The sequence below is a fragment of the Balearica regulorum genome, chromosome 5, assembly GCF_011004875.1.
Source record: "Balearica regulorum gibbericeps isolate bBalReg1 chromosome 5, bBalReg1.pri, whole genome shotgun sequence".
Taxonomy (NCBI): Eukaryota; Metazoa; Chordata; class Aves; order Gruiformes; family Gruidae; genus Balearica; species Balearica regulorum.
Window position 1 is genome coordinate 28,072,011 of NC_046188.1, and position 22,730 is coordinate 28,094,740.

Consider the following 22,730-nt stretch of genomic DNA (forward strand, 5'->3'; position numbering starts at 1 on the left):
AGGGTGTGAAGCTCACTCTGACATTATTCACTATGCTATGTCTTTCTACACTTTCTCAGATATTCACATCACAAGATACTTGTATACTTTCACGAGGAATGCAGCAATTTGCTGTTCTTTGCTTCTAACTCTTTCTGTACCTCCTTTCTTTCTTTACTATTTATAATAGTAAAGCTCTGGGGGCCCCAGTACAGGAAAGACATGGAGCCGTTGGAGAGAGTCCGGAGGAGGGCCACGAAGCTGATCAGAGGGCTGGAGCACCTCTCCTGTGAGGACAGGCTGAGAGAGTTGGGGTTGTTCAGCCTGGAGAAGAGAAGGCTCCGGGGAGATCTAATTGCGGCTTACCAGTACCTGAAGGGGCCTACAGGAAAGATGGTGAGGGACTGTTTATCAGGGAGTGTAGTGACAGGACAAGGGGTAATGGGTTTAAGCTGAAGGAGGGTCAATTTAGATTAGATGTTAGAAAGAAATTCTTTACTGTTAGAGTGGTGAGGCACTGGAACAGGTTGCCCAAAGAGGTTGTGGATGCCCCCTCCCTGGAAGTGTTTAAGACCAGGTTGGATGGGGCTTTGGGCAACCTGGTCTGGTGGAGGGTGTCCCTGCCCGCAGCAGGGGGGTTGGAACTAGATGGTCTTTAAGGTCCCTTCCAACCCAAACCATTCTATGATTCTATGATTCTATGATTCTACAAATGGAAGCTCGGCTGGAAGAAGAGACAAGGCTGCCCAATGATTCACAGCAGTGTCACACAAGGAAATGTGGGATAAATCTTACCTCTATGCTCATGAAAGAGAAATGCAATGCAAACAGCTTTGGTTTATACCAAACAGCCCATAGATATATGATGCAAACAAGAAATATTAGCTCATGGGGCTCAAAATGTTTGAGAAGAACTTCAAGGCGAACCCTTGAATGTCTGTCATTATAGACATACCCCTAGGGCATATATTTCTAACAGTCTCAACACCACTCATCCAAATCTTCAAAGCTGTAACTTAGTCCCATAGGCCAGAGATACTACCAGTTAAAATTCTCACTACTTAAACGTCTCTTTCTGTACATGTTCACAAATGCTCAGCAGCAGAACACCCACCTCATACTCACTTTCCCTTGTTTATATTGAGAAACTGGGCACATCCCACCTATGCTTTTTGAGAAGCCTGAAATAGTAGCTGTGCTCAGAGCATGTGAAATGTCTGTCTAGGAGATTGATTTTGTGTGAAACTGAGTGTTAGCCATTTATTTTATTAAAAATAAAGGCATGTACTGACCTGCTTTTTGTACCATACTCTGGTGATCAGAGCATTTCCCTTAGGTTCAGTTGTCTCCTTGGGCTGAGAGAAAAAGCAAGGTCAAATCTGCAGCTCCCCACAGCTTCACTGTTTGGCTGAAATCTCTTCTTGGGACACATTTTTTGTTAAATAGCAGTCCTAAAATTTCCCCAGTCTTGTGAGTGCTCAAGGCAATAGATTTTATTATTATCATACAGTCACCAGTTCTCTCAATCTCCTTTTTCTCTAAAAATGACTTAAGCAGTTTATGCCAGGAAAGCATGCAGAGTTCTTCAGTCCACGTGGAGGGAAGTTAGCAAAGGTTTATTTATACAGCCGGAATCTGGAAATCAGTCTTTCCTTTGGGTTAGCTTAGGCTGCTTCATGCTCACCTGCTGTACACATTATTCTGAGTTAATAAACTCCTCCCACGTCTTGATCCTGGAGAGTTAAAAACTTGTAATGCTCAGTATTATGGTATCCAAGATTCTTTATGATTTAACTACTAGGACAAAAGTTTCCATTCTGAATATGCAAATGTCTTCTTCAGTGCCTCTGAAAATTAGATCATGTATCTATCTAGTCAGTGCCTAATTTTACAGTTGATATTCAGAAATGTTTGCCCAACCTCTGTATTTTTCTGGTTTTTGTTTGTAAAAATGGGACATTAATACTTAATTGCTTCTCAAAACTTTGTGGGAATTAATGCTTCTAAAGCATTTCAAGAATGAAAAGGACCATATAAACTGACAACTACTGTAATTAAGTATGAATTATTTAAAATGAAAAATTTGTATTGCAAATGAAGTGCTGGAGCAATATATTGAACAAACCACCAAAAACCTCACAAAAATTACTAACCCAAACACAAAGCTTAGACATCTTGCAGTACCACCTCTTAGCAAAGTATTGAGCATCAACTGAGCTGTAGTAATTGACCGTATGTGCACGTGGCCTTATTTTCATGGAAAGCAGTTTCACGTAGCATATTTTACCTTGCATTTGGTGCAGACAGGAGTATGCATACGGTCAGTCACTTAACGTTGACTTAATGAGGAACCCTCCACAGTAGTTTCATAGCGACTGCTAGCGACTGACATCTCACTGTCATCCTGCCTCCTCTTTTTGCAGTATCCAGACTTTTTTCTCTTCCAGTATTTCAAACGTAGGTTCTGTGGGGCAGTAACCCCTGCTTTATTATATGGATGTAGAACAGTTAGGCTTAAACTCCTGTACTGACATATGATCCAGTACAGAGAAATATCAGTGATAGTACTACTACTACTAAACATATTTAGAAAGGAATATGACACTTCAGGGTCTGTGTTAGCAAGCTATTGGCTTGTAGCTAGAGCATACAGGCCATGACAAGTGTACAAGAAGCACTCCTAATACCCATCTTTTAATGTAGTACTATTGCACATGTCCTACACCTATTTTTTCTGGTTATTTTTTGTTTTAGCTTTGAAGCACTTTAAGTGAAATTATATTTTAAATAGCAAGGATATCTCTCTAACTTCCTGCTAGTTTCCTTTTAAAATCTGTTCTGTGAAGACCGTATTTCAGTTTATGAGACAATGTATTACACAAAGTGATTTAGCTCTTTTCCTATTTGTAAAACAACACATCATTTTAAGGACATTTATTATAAATAACTATACGCAACCAGATACGGAATTCAAATAAGTATTTATAGAAAATGTCTCAAGTGAGCATTTTCTAGATGAAACACAGACAGTGGATTTGGTTATGGGAAATGGAAACTAATAATTAATCTATAACACAGACTAATAATATATTGACATTTAATAATAGCATTCCAGTAATAAATAGTTACCAATATTCAATATTACTTTTAAAAAGTAGGACTATTATTATTGCAAGTTTTGGGGACATTTTACAAAGTCATTCTATTCAGAAAAAGACCTGATGGCTGGAAAATGGCCAACGTAATGTCATTATTGAAGACAGACTCTGGGAACACTTCAGGAAATTATAGACCATTTAGTTTGGATGCCTTTTGGGAGGAGGGAATCTTAAAAAGCATTTTTGGACATTAAATGGGTACCATTTAGAAAAGCACAGCTTGATGAAGAATAGCCAATATTGCCTCAGGAATGAAAGGTCGTGCTTCGCTAGTTTCTGAATTTCAGGTTATACATAATCAAGGGAACAAATAGATACCAGGCATTTGGGTTTCATTTTCAGAGAGTATTCAGGAAAATTTTAAATCAAGGACTAATATAGTGTACTGGGATGTTGGTAAAGGAATAAAGTAAATAATTTTTCTAAGAGGAAAACTTTGTTATTCTGAAACAAAGAGGAGCAGAACAACATGGGTATTAATGATAGAGCTTTGTACTTTTATATAGATTTAGTGACAATAGTAATAACAAGATCAGGCTATCCAAAACCACATCATTGAAGTCCCAACAGAGTACTTAACATGAATATAACTCTAAGCAGATGCTGAAACAGTATTGCTAAAGTAAGTGGAATTACTCAGGTGCTTAAATAATTTATAGAGAATGGCACACTCAGCCCCTTCTAATATAAGCACCAAGAATCCAGATTTAAAAAAAAAAAAAGTCATTCATATGAAAAAAAGAAGCAATTTCTCCAACATGTTCACCAGGAAGCTAATCTGATAATTACAGGACACAGTTTTTTAACCTGTCCCCTCTCAACATTTCCAAAATACTGAGATTTCACTTCTGAGTTTCTGATCCATCCAACTTCATGATTCCACCCTCTGCAATTTGTTGTGCCTTGGCTCAGAAAATTTTGTGTACTTTAAAAAATGAAAATGTGGTACGATCAAGATTTTTCAAAAAGAACTGAAAATTTTGAGTGTCTCAAAATTCTTGAAATTCTTAACTAAGACAAACTGTAATTAAATATCTAAGATTAATTGTGCAGCACACTCAATAGAAATATATTTTTATGATGTGGAATTATCAAATTTAGATAGAGATATATAGATATCAACCAAATTTAGAGTACTATAAAATCTGTTCATTAACATTCATTATTGTATCAGTTTACATTAAACAGATCACTACCACAAGACCCAAGTACATAACTACATAATACATAAGATAAACCAGAGCAGATTTAGCTAAAAAATTCTCTATTTTTTTCCTCCAATCCTTTTCTGTTTCTTCTCTAATATCAGTAGCAGTTTGAGATTTCAACTTGAATGTCAAGCTTCATGCTGAAAATTGTTATTACAGAAAAAATCCTTCAAACTAATTTAAAGCTGACTGCAATTCTGGAAATATTATGACAGAACAGTGAATTAGTTTGCACAGCAGCATTTTGCTTTTCATTTCTTCCAAGACCTATGCAGACATCTGTTTGAGACACAAATACTATAGTTAATATATTATAAACATGTTAACATCACATTACCCTTCAACCTCTTACTTTTTTTGAGTGTCTGGTAAGAGAAATCCTAACTGGGAAAAACATGGGGGAGACCGACAGGATTAAAAAAATGACAATACGTAGGAAGATTTTTAACAATTACCCTTGATATAGCCTTAATCTGCGAATTTAAACATTCTCCAAATCATTTGCTAAAGACAGTGCTCCAAAAATGAATCACAAGAAGAATACAAGGTCAACCTCTCTCTCAAAGAAGAGATCCCAAATTGTTCACTCGGGTTCTGAATAAAGAAGTCAAGACAAAACTCATCAATTAATTAAAGCAAACATCATAATCTCATTGCAATTTAGGATACACACAGTTCATACAGAGAGAGAATATCTTCTATAAGACAAGCCAATGAAGGTGGGAAAGGGGGACAAGCTTTCAGGCAGTCCCCGATCACAGCACTGCAGGGGTACCAATTTAGTGAGGAGTCTGCTCCCGAAAGCTTGCCTCTCTTTTGCAACTACACCATCTGATCTGATCTACCTCTTTCTCCATGCCCTGTATTTCTGCCTATTCTTAGACCACCACTGCTACAACAGCACTACTATTTCCAGCTGAAGGCAGGGAAGACTGACAGATGATCTTTAAATAGAGGAAGGTGAAGCTAAAAGCTATGTGCAGGATAAATCATATAACTACTCACTCTTCTAAGTCCTGCTTATTTATACCCCTATTTTGAATATATCCTGAGATGATGAAGTTAACAGAAATGTACTCTGTGAGTAACAGTACAACACAGTGCTCACAAGATGGTAATTAGCTTGATGCAATACTACACTTTATCACAGAATACTGCAAGCCTACTCTAAGACAATAGAAAATGTACAACAAAAATTGATTTATTAGGTAAATGATGCAAGGTGGATGGAGTACCAGTTTATCTTGTAGGTGGATGGAGGCCGCACAGTTTAGGTGGCTTCTGCTGTGGAGGAGGAATCAGTCTTTATAGCAGATGGACCAACTACAGGAGTCAGAGTAGGTGTTGCACTTACAGGACAGAGTGGAAGAGGAAACAAAAGAGCACTTACACAGGACAAAAAATCGAGATGTTGAGAACAGATTTAATCAAGACATCAAAGTGCACAAAGAGAAGAAATTATGGAATTGCCAAGGCACCACTGCTAGAAGCCCAACTGTAAAAAAAAAAAAAAAAAAAAGGGTGGGTGGGAATTGGAATAGGTCAATTATGAGCCTAAAATCAATCTCATTGGTATTACTGAGACCTGAAAGGAAACTCACATGACTGGGATGTTATCACTTATTTAAAGGCTGTAAGGGGAGAAGTGGCAGTCTGCCATGAGGCTGGGACTGGCTAACCTCTGCTCCCCTTCAGAGGGCTGCCCTACAAGAGTGGTCATGTTTCTCATGTTTCCAATATAAAAATGTCAGTGGATTGCCTAGAAATCCTAGATGATGATGTCTTTATTCAGACTGTTGCCTCTACCACATAGGTTTCCATCTTGGACCTCAGGGTGAGGAGGTAAAGGGGCATTATTTGCAGAATTAAGTATTAGTGGTTGCCTGGGTGCAAGGGATCGTGAGGAAATTTGATGTCTGAACAGAATAAAACCCAATCTGGAAAAAAATCAATCAAATCAAACATGAGAACATGAATGAAAAAAAGGGACCAGTAACTGTGAGCTGCTTAAGGACATTTTAATAGTTATCTCCCAAAACATTCGCATAACAAGGAAAGAAGGCAACACTAATTATGAAACAAACCTAGCCCACAGCCAAGTGAAAGCAGCTGTAAAAATAATTGCTAAGCAAATTCACACTTCATATAAAACAAGAGAAATAGAGAGAAATAGAGAAGTTAAGGGTAATGGATACAGATCAGAGAAGAGAAATTACAGCAAACTAACAAAAATTAAAACTACAAAGAGTTAAATTAAAAAAAATACATTTAAAAATATTTGGAACAAAAGAAATCCAAAGAGCAACTTTATTAGATTGAAATGGCAGATCTAGTTATAATTAAACAGAAGCTCTATATCAATATTTAGATTCTATAGTTGGAAAACCAAGATGGTATAGTCGTATTACCCTCTCATGGTGATATTAATTCCAAGAATAATTACGAAAATTTTGGCTTAGGCCTCCTCACTCCAAGGTCCTGCCTCCCAAACAAGCAGCATAACTACAAGGGCCCAGTACGAGCAGATCCCATCACAAGGCCTTGGCTTTTCTGACTGGGAGACCTCCTCCATCTCTTGTTAAAACAGTGAGGAATATAAAAGTCATCGACCCAGGTAGAGACAAAGCATGACCGAGTCTGACTTCAGCTAACGTGATTAGGGGACCCCGAAGGGAGGATGAGCTTGGGTTTCTTGACCCTGCTCCCCCATACCTGTGTGGTCATTTACATCTCTGACCCACACTCCTTGCACACCAGTATGCACACTGACTCTGCTTCTACAGAAGGGGAGAACATTTCTGCTCAGAACTGCCCTACAACTGCGAGTGTAGTCCTGCAGCTGGGCCATCCTAAAAGTGTCTCAGGCAGAAGTGCCTGAGGAGAAACCAGATACCAAGTCATCTGCATTGTTTGGTAATGGGGTTCAAGGAAACGACACGTGGTTTCATATGGCCTGGTTTTGTCACAGGAACCAGGAAGCTGACAGGAATTCTCTCAATGGGAGGCCCTGAATCAGAAATCTGTGATGTTGTTAGCAGCTCAGAGGATATGGCAGATATTCAGATGAAATTTCTCCCTGCAACACCGCACTCAAGCTCAACCTGTAGTACTAACAGCTCTTTGGGCTCTCAATTTCAGGTCTTTTCTAAGAAGGACGCCTTGAATTCGGATCAGGCAGTTACATCAAGCTACTGACATAATTGATATTTGTAGCTAAATGCTTCAAAATCATGGTCATGTATTTTCTACCTTAAGAATACCTTTCTCAGGAACTGCATATCTAGCTCAGCAGGGACTCAATGATACACCGCCCACATCGGGTCCATTTCAGTGTGGCTTTGGATAGATTTCTGAAATACCATGATCATGCTGGGAACATCAGCTGTCCAAATCAATATTTTATAAAATTGACTTGTTGGATCTTTCTAGAGGTCTGCTTCTTTGTGGGGGGTCACTATCATCTCTGTCTGCTCTTTAGCAGGAAAACACTGGGTTTCAACGTGGGCCTACGAGCTATGCTCATCACCTGGCAATTCCATGCAGTCACATGCCTGTCAGTGGTTCTACCATCCAAATCCATACTGCGTAACATGTCCCATGAGATAAATTAATAGCAAGATTCCCTTGACATTCTGCTGTACTTGTAAGTCTTTAACTCTTTCCAGCCTCTAATTGTGATTTCCTTGAAGGTGAGGCTTCCACTGATGTCTTGCTATTAATAATGAACTTCTTGTTGGAAAAGATTTTGGCATCAACAGTTTTCCTTCCCTGACAACTTCTTTATCCCCCTTAATTCATTTAAAGCCAATACATGAGCTTTAGGAACATCCTAACTACAGCTATAGCCTATGTACAATGCAGACTATAACTCAAATGATACAGTTCTGCTCTCTGACCAGACCAGACCAAAGTATAAACATACTGAATACTTACGATAATACAAGGTTTAGCCTGGCCCGATGCATATATGCCAATGATAAGAGTGGCCTCATGTGATCTGCATGCACAAGTACAAGAGCATTGAGTAAAGGGAGATGGTGTACATCATTACTTTTTTTCCTTGCTGCTGGTTCAGCCTTTTTTAGAGGCAGTTTGTTTCATTTCAAAGTGAAATAAAAAATGCCATGTATATTACATTAAAATTGTCTTTAAGGTAAGCTAGTTTGTGTCTTAGCTACTTAGCATTCATCAGATGGGTATGCCTGGCAAACTAGAGCTGACTAGCTCAAGCACTGTGAACTCCCATGCTTTCTGCACACTAAGTTCTGTCTGTATAGAAGGCCAGAAAGAAAATTAAAGAGTGATTTGTCCAAGCTCTGTAAGTTTTTTCCTAAAGAAAGATGAAGTTTGATCAATGTCTTCAGTCTGGGCAAATCAATGTGTAACAAGACGCAGTGACTGAAATCAAAGACTACATAAATTCAGACTAAAGGTCCCTTTTTTTTCCCTTGTTATGATAATCACTGAAACATCATATTCAGGGTTTTGATAGACTTTTTTATCTCTGGAAATGTTATAATCAAGAATAGCATGTTTTCTCAAACATACACTCTAATTCCAGAAGGAATTAATTCCAGGAAATTCTTAGATCTATGTTATGTGGGAGGTCCAGCTAGAGAATTGCAATGGTTTCTACTGGCTTTATACTATACAAACAACCTAAGAACCTGTGACTGAATAGTTGTTGCTACACCACTCCTGTTTGGGGAACAAGCATTATGGTCACAATGCTCTTTCAGTGGCAAAGCTCATTTTAACTACAGGCTGAAGTATCAGTCCCTAAAAAGAAACTTCTAATTTGGCAGTATCACCCATTCTGGCTCTTTGTATGTCTAATATTTTCACATTTCTTTCTAGTTTTACTAAATCACTGTCACTGAATAAAATCACAAAGAATTATCAATACTTTAGTAAATTCATTCATCTATTTGTGACAGAACATACTGATCTGTCATGTATAAATTGACCATTAAAGTCTAGTAATTCAGTGATTAATGCATGACTCATGTATATGTCTGTCCAGGTAATGCAAGTGTAAAATAAGCATTCAATAATATATCTTCTTGCCCAGTATTATAGTTTTAAATAATACTGATAGAAGCCCATACATGTGAAGAAGATTGGATATCACTTAAGACACAAATGAGGTGTCTTAGGTGTCTTTTGATCACAAAGAAATGAGATTTAAAGCAAAGTTTCAATAGTTAAAAACTGAAAAATAAGGCTATTACAGCATTTTCTGGTTATAGTACAAGCACATCGCTGTATGTAGCTTAAATATCTGGCTCCTTTGACGTTTTATACCAAGATTGGTACAATTTCACCTTGGAGACAGTTTTAGGATAGGGTTTATGCATGAAATCAGCTTTTCTACTTTTCAAAAGCACAAATGTGTCAGGATCTGTCACCCTTTTATCTTTGTGAAGAATGCTAGGCTAACTGAATCTGATTCTTGGGCAAATGTAAAAACTGATGAGGATGCAAGGGATCCCAACCTTTGTAAACACTGGCATAATCTGCAGAGGGACAAAGAGAGGGAGAAAGAGAATGTGAGACATTGGTGAAAGAATTCACAGTGCTTAGGAGCCCCAATTATGGGCCAAGATCCCATTTGCATTGTTTAATAACAAAAGATGGTTCTTGCCCCAAAGCACTTACAATAAATGTGGATTTGAAATTCATTTTCAAGGAATGCTAGGATACTTGTGTGTGCACTGTGTTTAATACATAGGCAACACACTTTTGGAAATGGCATGTATTAGTGGAATAAAGCCAGCCTGAGTCTGCATATTGTTAAACTCTGTTCACAAGATGAAAATTATTGTGTGATATTGGGCAAAGACATAATTTCTTCATTAGTGATTTCCAATTTTTAAATGCCTTTCTACGTTAGCTATAGTATTTATGCATCTGACTATCTGAATGAGAAAAATAAAGATTTTGCATTCTGGCACTGAATGACCTTGATAACTATAATAGAAATTAGAAAATATGTTCTATATTTGTTATGGCAAATGTATTCTCCAAAGTATTACAGTAATTATTTTTAAGATCATAGTAATTTAACAGTCCCTCACTTCTTCAGGTACTCTGGCCTTGGATGATTGCTTGAACTGCCACACACACATTACCTGCAAAATCTTTGTATACGTTTTTAATACTCCAAAATCTTAACTTTCCTTGAAATGTATTTAAAGATAGTGTGATATAATGAAAGGCCAGATGAAGATATTTCATGGTCTTTCATGCCACAGCTGAAGTCAAAATGAAACTACGTCCACAGATATATTAGCAAGTGTTTATTTTACTCTTAATTTTTACAAAAATCGTTTTATTTTCTCTTCTAACAAAAGAAAAGAAGTGAGCTCCCAAAGAAGAGATATCTTTCACATGGAGCAGCAAGCACCATTGTTTCACTCTCATAGGCTTGGATCTAGGAATCAAATTGTCCACCACTTAGACTCCATAGCTCAGTTTTTCACAGTGCTAGTAATGGATGAACTTGTTCCTGACAGCTATGATGGTCAGCGGAAATCTCTGGGTATTTTCAGTTCTTTCCCATGTGGTTTTTTCTTTCTCCCCCACTCCCCACCACTCACCCCGTTCTGCAAGCTGATCTTGTGAAGCTGTTCAAGGGAACAACATCCTCCCCAAACTTCCCCAGTTTGTTTGGATCTACAGCATTGTAATCAGCTCTAATGTTTCATGCAGATGAAATAATGTTGCCTATAAAACTACTGGAGAAGCACAAAGCCTTCTCAGACATATGGCTTTGGCTCCATTTCTGGTCCCTTAGTGTGTCAGTCACAGTAGGCACCATGCCCAGAACTTCTTCTTGCATTTCCTACCTTCCTCTGTTCCCTAAGCTATTTGTTCTTGGACCTAGAACTTCCTCTTCTTTCCCAAACTGCTTCTTAATTAAGCCATCATCTGGTTTCTTTCTTCCTCAGATTTCTTGCCCCCCTTCAGTCAACATTCCCAGTCTCCAACCTCTTTCATCTATTTGCACATGGGGACCAGCAGCATTAGGCTGGAAGAGCTTGTATCTGCACGGTCTACTGGCATATAACTGCAGTGTCTACAGAAAAGGGTACCTTACTGTGGTGTCGTCACCGGACGGTGCATATATTGCATCGCACCACTTCTCTCCCCATGACACCTGATTTGCGAACCTCAGCTATCAGAAAGGAGCTGTTGGATGTATCTGAGCCCTGTCAAGATGGCGGCAATTCCACAGAGCTCAGAATGACATCATCCTGTCCTCCCAAACTACAAGAACTAGTTCTTCTCTCCTAGCTATCATAGGACTACATGACTTCCTCCTTGACTCTAAAGATTCAGCTTCCTCTCTCTACTGGTGTCTGTCAGCAAAAATGAGCAGATCTCCTACAAACTTTCTTTAGTATAGGTGATTATTTACATACGGTTTATATTTATAGGTGATGTATTTATATAGGGCCTACATTTTCCCAGTGTTTTACATCATTAAGTCCATCCTTTGCATCCACAGTAGAAAATGCAGGAAGTATTTCTGTCTTCTGAGCATTTACAATGAATTCCTCTGATTTCTGCCTGCCAAAGTACTGCGTACTTGAGTATAGCCTAAAATTTGCCAGAGGTACTTCCAAAGGTTATGCAAGGCCATGATGCAGAGAAATGGCGCTGAACATCTATGTCAGAAAGTGAGCTGTGCTCAGCTGCATACACTGACTCAGCTGTGACGCAGACACCTGGCAGATACAGACCTTCAGCTGCCATCTGTGCTGCCTGTATTGTGCAATCACATCCCTGTAATCTTAGAGTAAAAATGGAGGGGAAGAAGTAGCAATAACTGTGGAGAAAGGAGAGTGCAGTAAGTTTCATGTAACCTCTAATATCAAGAAGTGTAGGTCACGGAGTAGTTGATTTTGCTTGCCACCAAAGCAATTTTCACAGTAGGTGATATACAAAATTATCCTAGACTCATTCAGGTTTTTAGAATAATCGAGGAGAATTACACACACAAAAAACCTCATGTTATATATAGGGCAGTAACAGTCATTACCATAGGAACTGTCTGTCAGATGCCTGCTTCCAAAGAATCCTTCAGAGATATCACAAGGAGAAGCCATTAGGTTTTTGTAGTCTGCAGAGGGTAATAAATTCTGAGCGACACTATTGGTAATTACTTTTTACAATAGCATTTCTACTTGCTGATAACTAACCCTTACCTTCTCCCCCTGGAATGAAAAAAAAAATTAGGATGTCTACTGGCAGGAAGAAGTTTTATTCTTTAATATCCAGCTCTGTATCACATGCACAGCAGCATATCCTAACACCAGAAATTTAAGACAGGGGAAAGCAATAGTGCAAAAGCAATGTAGTACAGTGGTGGTCTCCTCAAGCCTTTTGGGCTAAAAGGGAGATAACCAAGGACGACTAGGTTGCCAGTTCCTGCAGTTAACTCTACCTCTTGTTTACCTTCCCAACCTTTCACAGAACTCCTCGGAGCTTTCCAAGTTAAGCTGGGCTGCTCTCAATATTAAAAGGTTTCAGAAAGGGGCTATGTGGAATAAATGGGGTAAATTAGTAAATTCGTTTGTACAATGGCAATCATGCCTTCAGCTTTTATAATTGGGCTTTTGTTCTCAGGTCTTTTCATATGTCTTTTCCTTAGAGGTAACCTCGTGTGTGAGAGTTAAAGCAGTTCTCTCATAGACAGCGCTCTGCTCCCCAGATGCCGGTCACAGATTAGGCAAGGAATTATTTCTCCCTTCATTTCCTTCTCTGGTGTTTGGTTTCTGTATCTGGTTTTGGCCAGGTTTAGAGGCTATATGGATCATACATGTTCATTATTGAATTTAGAAACTTTTTTGAACAATATGTGTATGTCAGTCCAGAAATACATGTATTCTTAATATGAATATATTCCTCTAATTTACTCTCACTTGTTTTCTACAAATTACTTATTGCATCTAGTCTTCAGGCCAAAACCAGGCTCTTGCTACATTTTAGTATATTCAGTATGTAATGTGGTAAGATTATAATTTAAACTATTCTGCAGTTCTACACAATATTAAACGATATTTTATAACCTGTGATTGTTTTTTCTTACATAGTTGCTAAGGTAACATGCTAGAACTTGTGGTTCAGTTTTTTTCAGCTGACTGTTTATTGCATATTAAAAAGAAAAGATTTATTATATTAAGTTGCATTTATTATTTCTATAACCTCTGCAATTCTCCATGGGCTTCTATGCCACAGACAAAGGCAGCCTGCTGTTTGGGATTATCTTTTCTCAGTGGAGACGATGTGGGGGAGAGGTATAGAGCACTAGATAGTAGATCATGAAGTGGCTTGTGGCTCTCGCAGAAGACTCAGATGTCGAGGAGGTTTCATCATCTGTTGAATTTCCTTTGTTTCGCTAGTACATGGTAGACGCTTGTTCCTCCTGGATGATTAGCCTAACATTTGGCATTATTCCTTGTTGAAGCCCTCCTCCTCATCCATGCTTGGACCAGGCATGTCCTAGTCCCTTCAGGAAAAGCAGCAAGCCTCCCATGACCTGACCCTGCTGTTTTTTACTGAGACTTCTCCTATCTTACTGCTTCTCAGGATACCTGGCAAGCTTGGGAAGTGCCTCTGTTGCATGTTAGGCCAAGCACTATCAGCTGGACAGGCTTTGCTGCCTGTGCTTTTCACCCTGCCCATTGTGCCTGCAATTCCACTTCAATGTCATCACAATTCCTTGTATTCAAGGGCTTCTGTGCAAGCTACCCACTTCAGGATTTATTTTACTGATTCATGAATATTTTAAAACACATTCCTCTTGGAATCAGAGAATCTCATCTTGTAATTAAAAAGTCAGGTGACCATCAAATGCCTATAGATTGTAGTTTCATCACATGCAGGCTGTTCTGAAGACACAATCTTTACGGAATCTTAGTTTCAAGGCTTAGGAAAGACCTTTCTCACCCATCACTTCAGTAACTCAAACTTGCTGCTTCCATTGAATTGGGAAAATGGTATGAAAGCATGAAGTGCTTATTAAGTTTAATGTTTTCATTCACCTAGTTTACTGCCTTCCCATCTGCCCTTTACTTGCAGAGAGGTCTTAAAACAAGATAGAAGCTGAAGGAAATGCCATTATCCTGCTGTTGTCTATTTAGCTTTCATTAAGTAAGTTGGTGCACGGCTCACACTCATTCTCAAAACCAGCCCATCATCTAAAAGTATTTACATAAGACTCTTTGCATTATACACCAACCTCTGCAACACTAGTATTAACTACTGACATCTGCCAAGGCTGACTAGTAAGTGCTTTACAGTATCAATTCATCCTAAGCAAAAAGCATGTTTGAGTGCTGCAGTGCTCTTGTTAACGCCAATAAGAAGTATCAGAGCTCATATGACACCTAGCAGAAATTAGTACCCACATTCAAAGAAAAGCTTTTGTTATTTTCCAGAGTATTATGTGGACTTTATTGAGATGACTGCATCTGACACCTGCTGTAATATAAAATGCAGCTATAATTAGCCAACTGATGCTCTCCGCAGTTTAGGTCGAATCCCTTCTGTGGGAATTATGCTTTAAAATATTCAGAACTCCAAGTGGCTCTCATTACATTTAATTTTTACTTAGAATTAGGTGGTCTAGAAAAAAAATTTAGGATTGTAATAGCCCCCCGCTGAATGCCACACAGCAACGTGAAAACCCATAGATTTTTTTCCAAATAAAAAAATGAGAACAGCAGACTACACTACAGCCTTCAATTGAAGTCTGGCTTTGCTTAATTGTACTTTTTGCACTCATCAGTCTCTCCTCTTCAGAGCAAGCTACAAAAATTGCCTGAATAGCCAAAGAAAAGTTTCCCACAGTCACTGGCCACAGAAAAACACCATTGTCCTTCCTCACAGTTTGATGGACAACATTTCTATAAATGGGTAGCCAGTCTGTCAATGGTACCCTTGCTGAAAAGGCAAAAGAAGAGAACAGATTCTGCCAATATCTGACAAAGCATGTTAACACATAATCAGGCATTCACTAGTCAGGCAGCTGCCCCTGGGACCTTCATAACACAGGTGCCTTTAAGCCATTTCCTATTCACAGATAAAGGAAACAAGCAGGAGATACCTGGGAAAGGAGCAGTCTATTGTGGCCTGTCAAATGTCCATCTTCTAGGCTGCCTGCATAAAAACAGAAAGAACATAAAGGGAACTTCAGCCTGAACTGTTAAATTATAAAACAGCAAAATACTTTCCAACTCCATAACTTTAATCTTCATTTAAATAATAAGAATAATTAAAAAAGAGTGGCAAAGGAACACCGTGCCTTATAAGAGGTACCTTCTTCATTTTTTTTTCCTGCATCAAACCGAGCAAAAGATCTGTCCTGTCCCCAAGGCCAACAACTAGAATAAAGCCAGCAGTGGTGGTCCTAGGACTATCACCTTCACCCACTGCATCTTTGGTATGCTTTTTTTCCATCCCTAATCTGCTCACTTCTTCACCCAGCTGAGATAATTAAATTCGTCCTTTAACTGAGGAAACTGGAATTTTCTGATGGACCAGTCTAGTTGGTCTAAAAGTTGATTAAGCTGCAGGACAAAGACTCTTTCCCTCTTTTTTACCAACTAACTTTATCTTGAGTGAGCCTAACCAGCAAGTGGCATTTCATAGTCAATGTTACCTAAAGGCCACAAAGTAGAGTGACCAGTTTAGCAGTGAATAGATCATGATAAGGCAACAGTTAGCTTTACGCAAAAGAAAACATTTCTTTTTTGTGATGGTGCATAAACATGCCTATTTCCTACAGTCAACATATTAAATGCCAAAATCTATAGCCCCAAGTAGGAACTCAGTTTACATTTAAGTAATCTAATTGATTTCTCCTGGTGATTTTAGTAGCACTGCCTGTGTGTTTAATGTTAACCGCATGAAAAAGAACTTTATCAAATTCTATGGAAGTTCCTGATGGAAGCACCTGATGGAAGCAATATCGAGAACAAGGTTTCAGGAGATGTATTGCAACGACTGGAATTGCCCTGATGTTGCTGGGAAGCTCCAGCAGGCGATGCGCTGTCTCTGAGAACATAAACTGCTGCAGTGCAGCACAAAGCACTTGTAGCAGAAGCCAGAAAATGGCATGGTTAGAACAACTAAGTATGGAAAGCTCTTCTGTGCACTTCTTTATGAAACAGCGCTGATGTCTTGCCTTCTCCTCAAGCAAAAACATTCCAAAGAGCACAGTTACGATTTCTCACAATTATCATTCTCTAGCCAGATCTACTCTTTAATACAGGGGATATATATATATATATAAAAATTTTAAACAGGAAAGCTTCTGAGTTTCTGCAATAAAGTTATTCAAATGGAATTCATAGCCATAATGAAATTAAGCTGAATCCAAGGATTAAAAATATTTAGGTAAAATGCAGTATTATAAAATGTAAATGAAAAAAATATCTACGATCCCCATTGTCAGTTTTTCTTGGTCAGTTTTGAGAGTTCCATGTACTACAAGGTTTCTTAGCACTGCCCATACCTGTGCAGCTGAGCTGGTGTTACATTTCTCAACATTTAAAAAGGACTGCTTGTTCTCTGTTGAATCAGCCTCAGGTCATTATCAAACTTACAACCTAGGCCCAGTCTTGCAAAGGCTTTTACACACAGGCTTAGCTTTATGCACATGAATAGTCCTTTAGAATTCATTAGAATGATTTGTGCACAAAGTAAGCAGGTGCCTGACTAGCTTCTCTGAAGGATTGGGACCCAAAATGTCAAAGACTCCATATTCCCTATTAACAAATGCCTCTTCTGCATTAGAAAAATACTGACAGCGTAAAGATGAGTGTGATCTTTTGTTTTGTCCGTTTACTATAATACAATGGGGATCATTCAAATAACTTCATAGTAACTTTATATCAAAAAAGGGCATTATGTATTTACTCATACAGATGTAGAAGTTGAAGAATACTGCAGGTGGTATGAACACAGAGTGATACATCCAGAGGAGCTTAAAGGATTTAGGTGCCCATCTCACATTGTAATATGGATATATTAACCCCTTAACGCTATTTCGAGAGGCTCGGCTCAACTGCATAATATAGGTCCCTAATTTCAACTATCAGTCCACGAATCTCATATCTAAAGCAGATCTGGATCTGGATTTTGAAGTCAATGGAGGGACCTGCTAGGATACTGAATGATTGATTGGATCAATAATAACAGATGTGGTCTATTAGACGATAACTGTCTTGCTACTGGAGTATAGACATTTGTAAGCTAAACTGCTGAAGCAGGAGGTAAATTTAAATTTGAGCAACTTAAAAGTTCCACAGAAAAGGCTAGGAAGACTGTCTGTTTAGAAAAGGACTTGGCTCCCAATTAAGCTGTGTGAAAAGCTTGTGCATAGCACAGCCAAAGAACCCTATTTTAAGGATTCCTAAACATCCATCACTATTATTTCTTTTAAAATAATAGTCAAATTATACTAATAAAGATGCAAGCTACAGCTTTTAAAATCAAGCACTCAGCAATCAAGGAATTCCAAAAGTTAAAGTTTCTCTGAAGTAAATATGCTATATTCCTGTTTCCCTGTTAAATATAGATTTTCAAGTATCCCATTAAACCTGAGTTAAATATATAATATGTGCAGCATGTACATATTAATGCAGTGGAAAATTATTAATTTTTAGACTATCTTCAGATATGAGTGCTTAATTTTACAATGCTTGTGTCAATTTATTGACAGTTTACAGACAAGGGAAACACTGAGCACAGACACCTACTCTGCAAGACACATTTTCATGTGATGATAGTCTCAAAAGGAAATTATAGGAAGGTTTATAATCAAATGTTTCAAAGTAACTATAGAAGTCTAAAATTTGTGAACACAGAATAATTATAATAATAGTTCACTGACTTCTAAGAAGAGCTGTTGAGCTGGGCCTTGCAGAGGTCAGTTCTTGATCCCAAATTATATAACTGAAGAATTTTGTGCAGAGGATGCTAACCTCATTTGCAGATGGCAGTGAGAGGGCAGGCAGGAAGATAAAACTTAAATACTGTGTAAAATTACTAAATAAAGCCATGAACAATAATGACCAAAGTAAAGCAAAGCACAGAGCAGTGTTAGAAAATCTCAAGGGTAAAAAATTGCTGGATTCAGCCAGGAAGGGCCATGGGTCTATGTGCCTGTCAGGGTAAGGACACTAAACAGAAAGTGGGTAACAGCCTCGTGAAGATTTTGCATCTTGATAGGAATGATAAAATTACTGCAAGATATTAATATATTGGGGTTTTTTTTCTTTATCATATGAATTCCATTCCAATTCTGTCTGAATGGGACTTTTTAAATTTTGGTAGAGTGAGAGAAACACCAAAAGGTCAGCAAAGACATTTGCTTTGAAGGAATGCTGCTCCTATTGGATAATTAGATTTGTAATTTGGAGCTCTTATTTGATGAAGTTAAGAGGCACATGGCTACATTTTAGGGAAGCAGGCTGAGGTTTTTCAGCTCTTCTTCTGAAATTAATGCTTGGAAAAGTAAACAAAACCTTTTATTCTGAAGGGGACTTTGTTATGTCTTGTTCTATTTTAATCCAATGGGTAGGATACTATCAATTTTCTATTTATAACCTGAGATAATTTAGAGCAGGACTGATAATCTGAATATTAAGGAAAACTGTATTTACAGCAGTCAGTGCCAAGCTGCACCACTTGCCTGGGGCTCTGGGCAGAATTCAGGGTATTGCTTTTATCTTTGAAGCTCCAAATGATTTCAGCTTAATTTTTTTCTGAAGTGTTGTCTCTTTTGCCTTTCCATGCACTACAGCTGACATAAGCAGAAGTACACAGCAGGAGCTTTTCAGTTCAGGAGAAAAATCTGCTTATACATTACACAGGCTCCTTAGCTCAGCACTTCATTCTTTAGCACAACAAACCTCAACCACTGGTACATTCTGCAAAGCACCCACCTTTCTCTGGGTGTTAGTTAGGAACAAAACTAAAGTGCAAGTTCACAAATTATGTTAATGTAATATTCAGCAGAAGAAATAGTGCTAGTAATAATGACAGCGGTGACCAGCAAACACAAGTTGTGTCAATTTATTAAAGTTTACTGTGATTTTAAAGTGTTTAAGAGCACCTAGAGTTGGAAAGAGGTGCATATCTTTATCATTTTACAAAACAAATAAAAAGGAGCAATGGTCCAAAATCAAAAGATAATCCTTTACAGTTCAAAATAATTTTCACTCAAACAACTATATTTGCTATTGAAGAATTTAGTGGTTTTATCTTTGTATTTTTCAAGGTCATTTTTTGTGGGAGAGGCTTTTTACACCTCAGAGATTCATTTCACAAAAAAAAAAACTGCAGAGGATTTAATCTTTTCATGATAGCTCTATCCCTGAATGCTGAAAGCAGTTCCAGATTATTCCCTCCCTCTCATCATTAAAATATCTGAAAACGGCCATTCCTGCCAAGTTACACATATTTAAATCTTCTGATCCCTCTTTCTAAACCAGTGTCTCTATCTCCGGCAATCCACTTGCCAGTTTTCTACAAATTCCCTCCAAATTACCAGCATCTTTCCAGCAATGAGAGCTTCCAATATTTGATTGTTTCACCAGCTTTAGTGAGCATGCCATATAATTTCCTCTGTCTTTATGGGAGGCCTGGATTTACTGTGGCCAGCTTTACTGCCAGAGGGGATTGCAAGTGTATTCATTTGTACTGTGCACTACATGCAGTGAGCATATGATCATCTTTTGGAACCATTCTGCTCTGGTCTGTCTCTTCCATTAGATACGAATGTTTAACATAGTTTGTCTTAGCTGTATTTCCCCATGGTTTTTCTTATTCTCCTTTTCTCACACACTCCCATTTTTCTAATCTCTTAAATCACTTTGGATTATTTCTGGTCTGTTCATGCTTGCATAATGCGTTACATAATTTAAGCTGTGAAATTTCAGATGATACCAAAGTTATTCAGATAGCAGCTGCAAGATCAAGGCCTTCTGAGATAGTGAAAAGTAGGAAGAAAATCTGTGGCCTCTTTACAAATAGGAATCATTATTGTTTCTCTAAGAGAAGACATTTGCCATCATCAGGAAGAACACCAGACTTTTCTGAGTAAATAATGGCTGGACATCAACAACTCTACAGACTACTTAATGGTCTTTTGCCTGCTTTTCTTGTAATGATCACTGAATAGATAACGGAACATCACATCCAGCCTCTCTTGATATTGTCCACATTCATTCATTATCCCTTATATTTCCATGCGTAAGACAACATGCAGTATCTTTCTGATCTTTATGTGCTTATCTCTTTATTTTTAATTTGAAATGTTTTGTATCCCAAACCAATCTCTTGCTAGAGGTAAAGGTAACATGCCCAAATACGAAGGAAAGATATCAGGTCTCTCAACTAATAAAGCTACATCCAGCCATTGCTAAAGTAGGCATATACCCGCTCCATCATTCCAGGAAGGCGGCATTTTTCAGAAGTGGAATTTATCAAGTAGCTGAGCATTCATCACTTGAAGTTAAAACTTGGTTCAAATGCCTGGGCTTGATCTATCTTTGCAGGTCATTGGAGATTCAGTCAGGGCAAATTGCCTCCGCTGACACTGACCTGCAACAATCAATGCCAGGGTGTGACATCTGTGCTCCATATTCTATTCTGGCCAGCAAATTACTTCCATGTTTATTCCATGTTATAGTGCTGGTGGAGGAAGGGAGATTGTGTTTTCCTTTATTCTTGAAAGCTTCATGGTTTGATGTAATGAGATGATTACATTTTGCAGAGTTGTTTCAACTGCCTGTCCAGAGATAAAACTGCAAGAGGCAGGGCAGGAAGAAGCAGCGAGTCCTTGACCATTAGCTGGAATTAGCATTGTTGGACAGAACTGCAAAATAAAATTTCACAATCTTTCTTACCATTCATAACTGACTATCATGTTCTGGGTACGTGTTCAAGACATTGCCATTTGACAGTAACAATATATTTGCAGGAACTAAGTAAATTTCTCTACATTTCCGAGCTTCCAAGTCAGGAACATATTTTGCAGTAGGCATTTCTGAATCCAAAGAGTGGTTCCCATCTTCCAAATCCAGCCAAATGCCATCTAGGTCACCTTAGATAAGACATTCTTCCAAAACACAAGTCTCCATGAAGTGTATTTCTAATCATTAGCACTGAAGTCCTTTTTGTAACTAATTTTCCTCTGGAACTGAGCAGGACTTTCTCTACTTGAGTCTCCTCAAATATTTAAGTTGGTTGCCGAATGGAGACACAGAATACTATGTCTGCAGTTTAGTGGGATTTATATTCACTAAATTCAGGTAAGTTTTATCTGGATACTTTAGAGGCATCAATATCAGTCAAGTAAGTTGCCATTCTAACACTTTTATTTAAGAATGTTTTACCATTTGTATATACAATAGCAATCACCATTTCCCAATGGAATAAAAAATATTGGGGAGGAGGGAACAGGAACATGTATGAAGCTTACAAAACATCAGGTAGAAAATCTTTGTCAGCATTTCTACTGTCCTAGGAAAGAAATCAAGTAGACTGTCTTAGAGGAATTACAGTCTTGCAAGCTCCATCATGAGAGTACTCTGACAAACTCACTCCTTGTGGTCTGATGAAAACAACCTTGCTGTAACCAGAAGAGTCAAGGCTTTGAAGAGAAGCATGTATGAATGTAAAAAAGTGAAGGTATAACCAGAAAAGCACAGCTGAAACAAGTCCAGTAATCTGATATACTTAAATATTAATACACGTTTTCCTTCCCTCCATGAATGAGCACTCAGTGGAGGCACTCCTGTCAGCATGCCTGCCAGGTGCCCATGCAGACAGCTCTGTGGAGGCTGCTGGAGGACAGGAAGGAGCCAGGAGGCAAAGAAAACAGTGAGGGGGCAAGGTGACCTTGCAAGGGGAGGATGCCCCACAGGAGCTGCTGCAGTCCAGGGTTCAAAGCCTGGTGGTACCAAAGGTGCACACAGAGGCAGGCCTCCACCCCTGGGCCAACACACTGTGACTGTGGCCACTGAGTCGGTCTTTCACCCGACTGCTGCAACGGACCTGAGCTGAGAAAAGCTTCAGGGTCCCAGAGGTCTGAGAAAGGAGCAAAAGCTAAGATGTATCCTTAGGTGTGGGCAATAGGGCCGCTCATCACGCTGGTGGTGTCCTCCACACACCACAGCACGAACACCGAGCGGGCCAGAGGGGGACGGGCAGAGCCTGGCCTGGACAGTCAGGCCTGAGGCTGCCTCCCCACCCCGGGCCCAGCTGCCACAGCCGAGAAACTGCCCCGAGCCGCCGCTCCTACGCGTGGGGCCAAAGCAGCCCCCAGCCGAGCAGGGCAGCCAGACCGAGGAGCCCGGGAGGAGCCGGG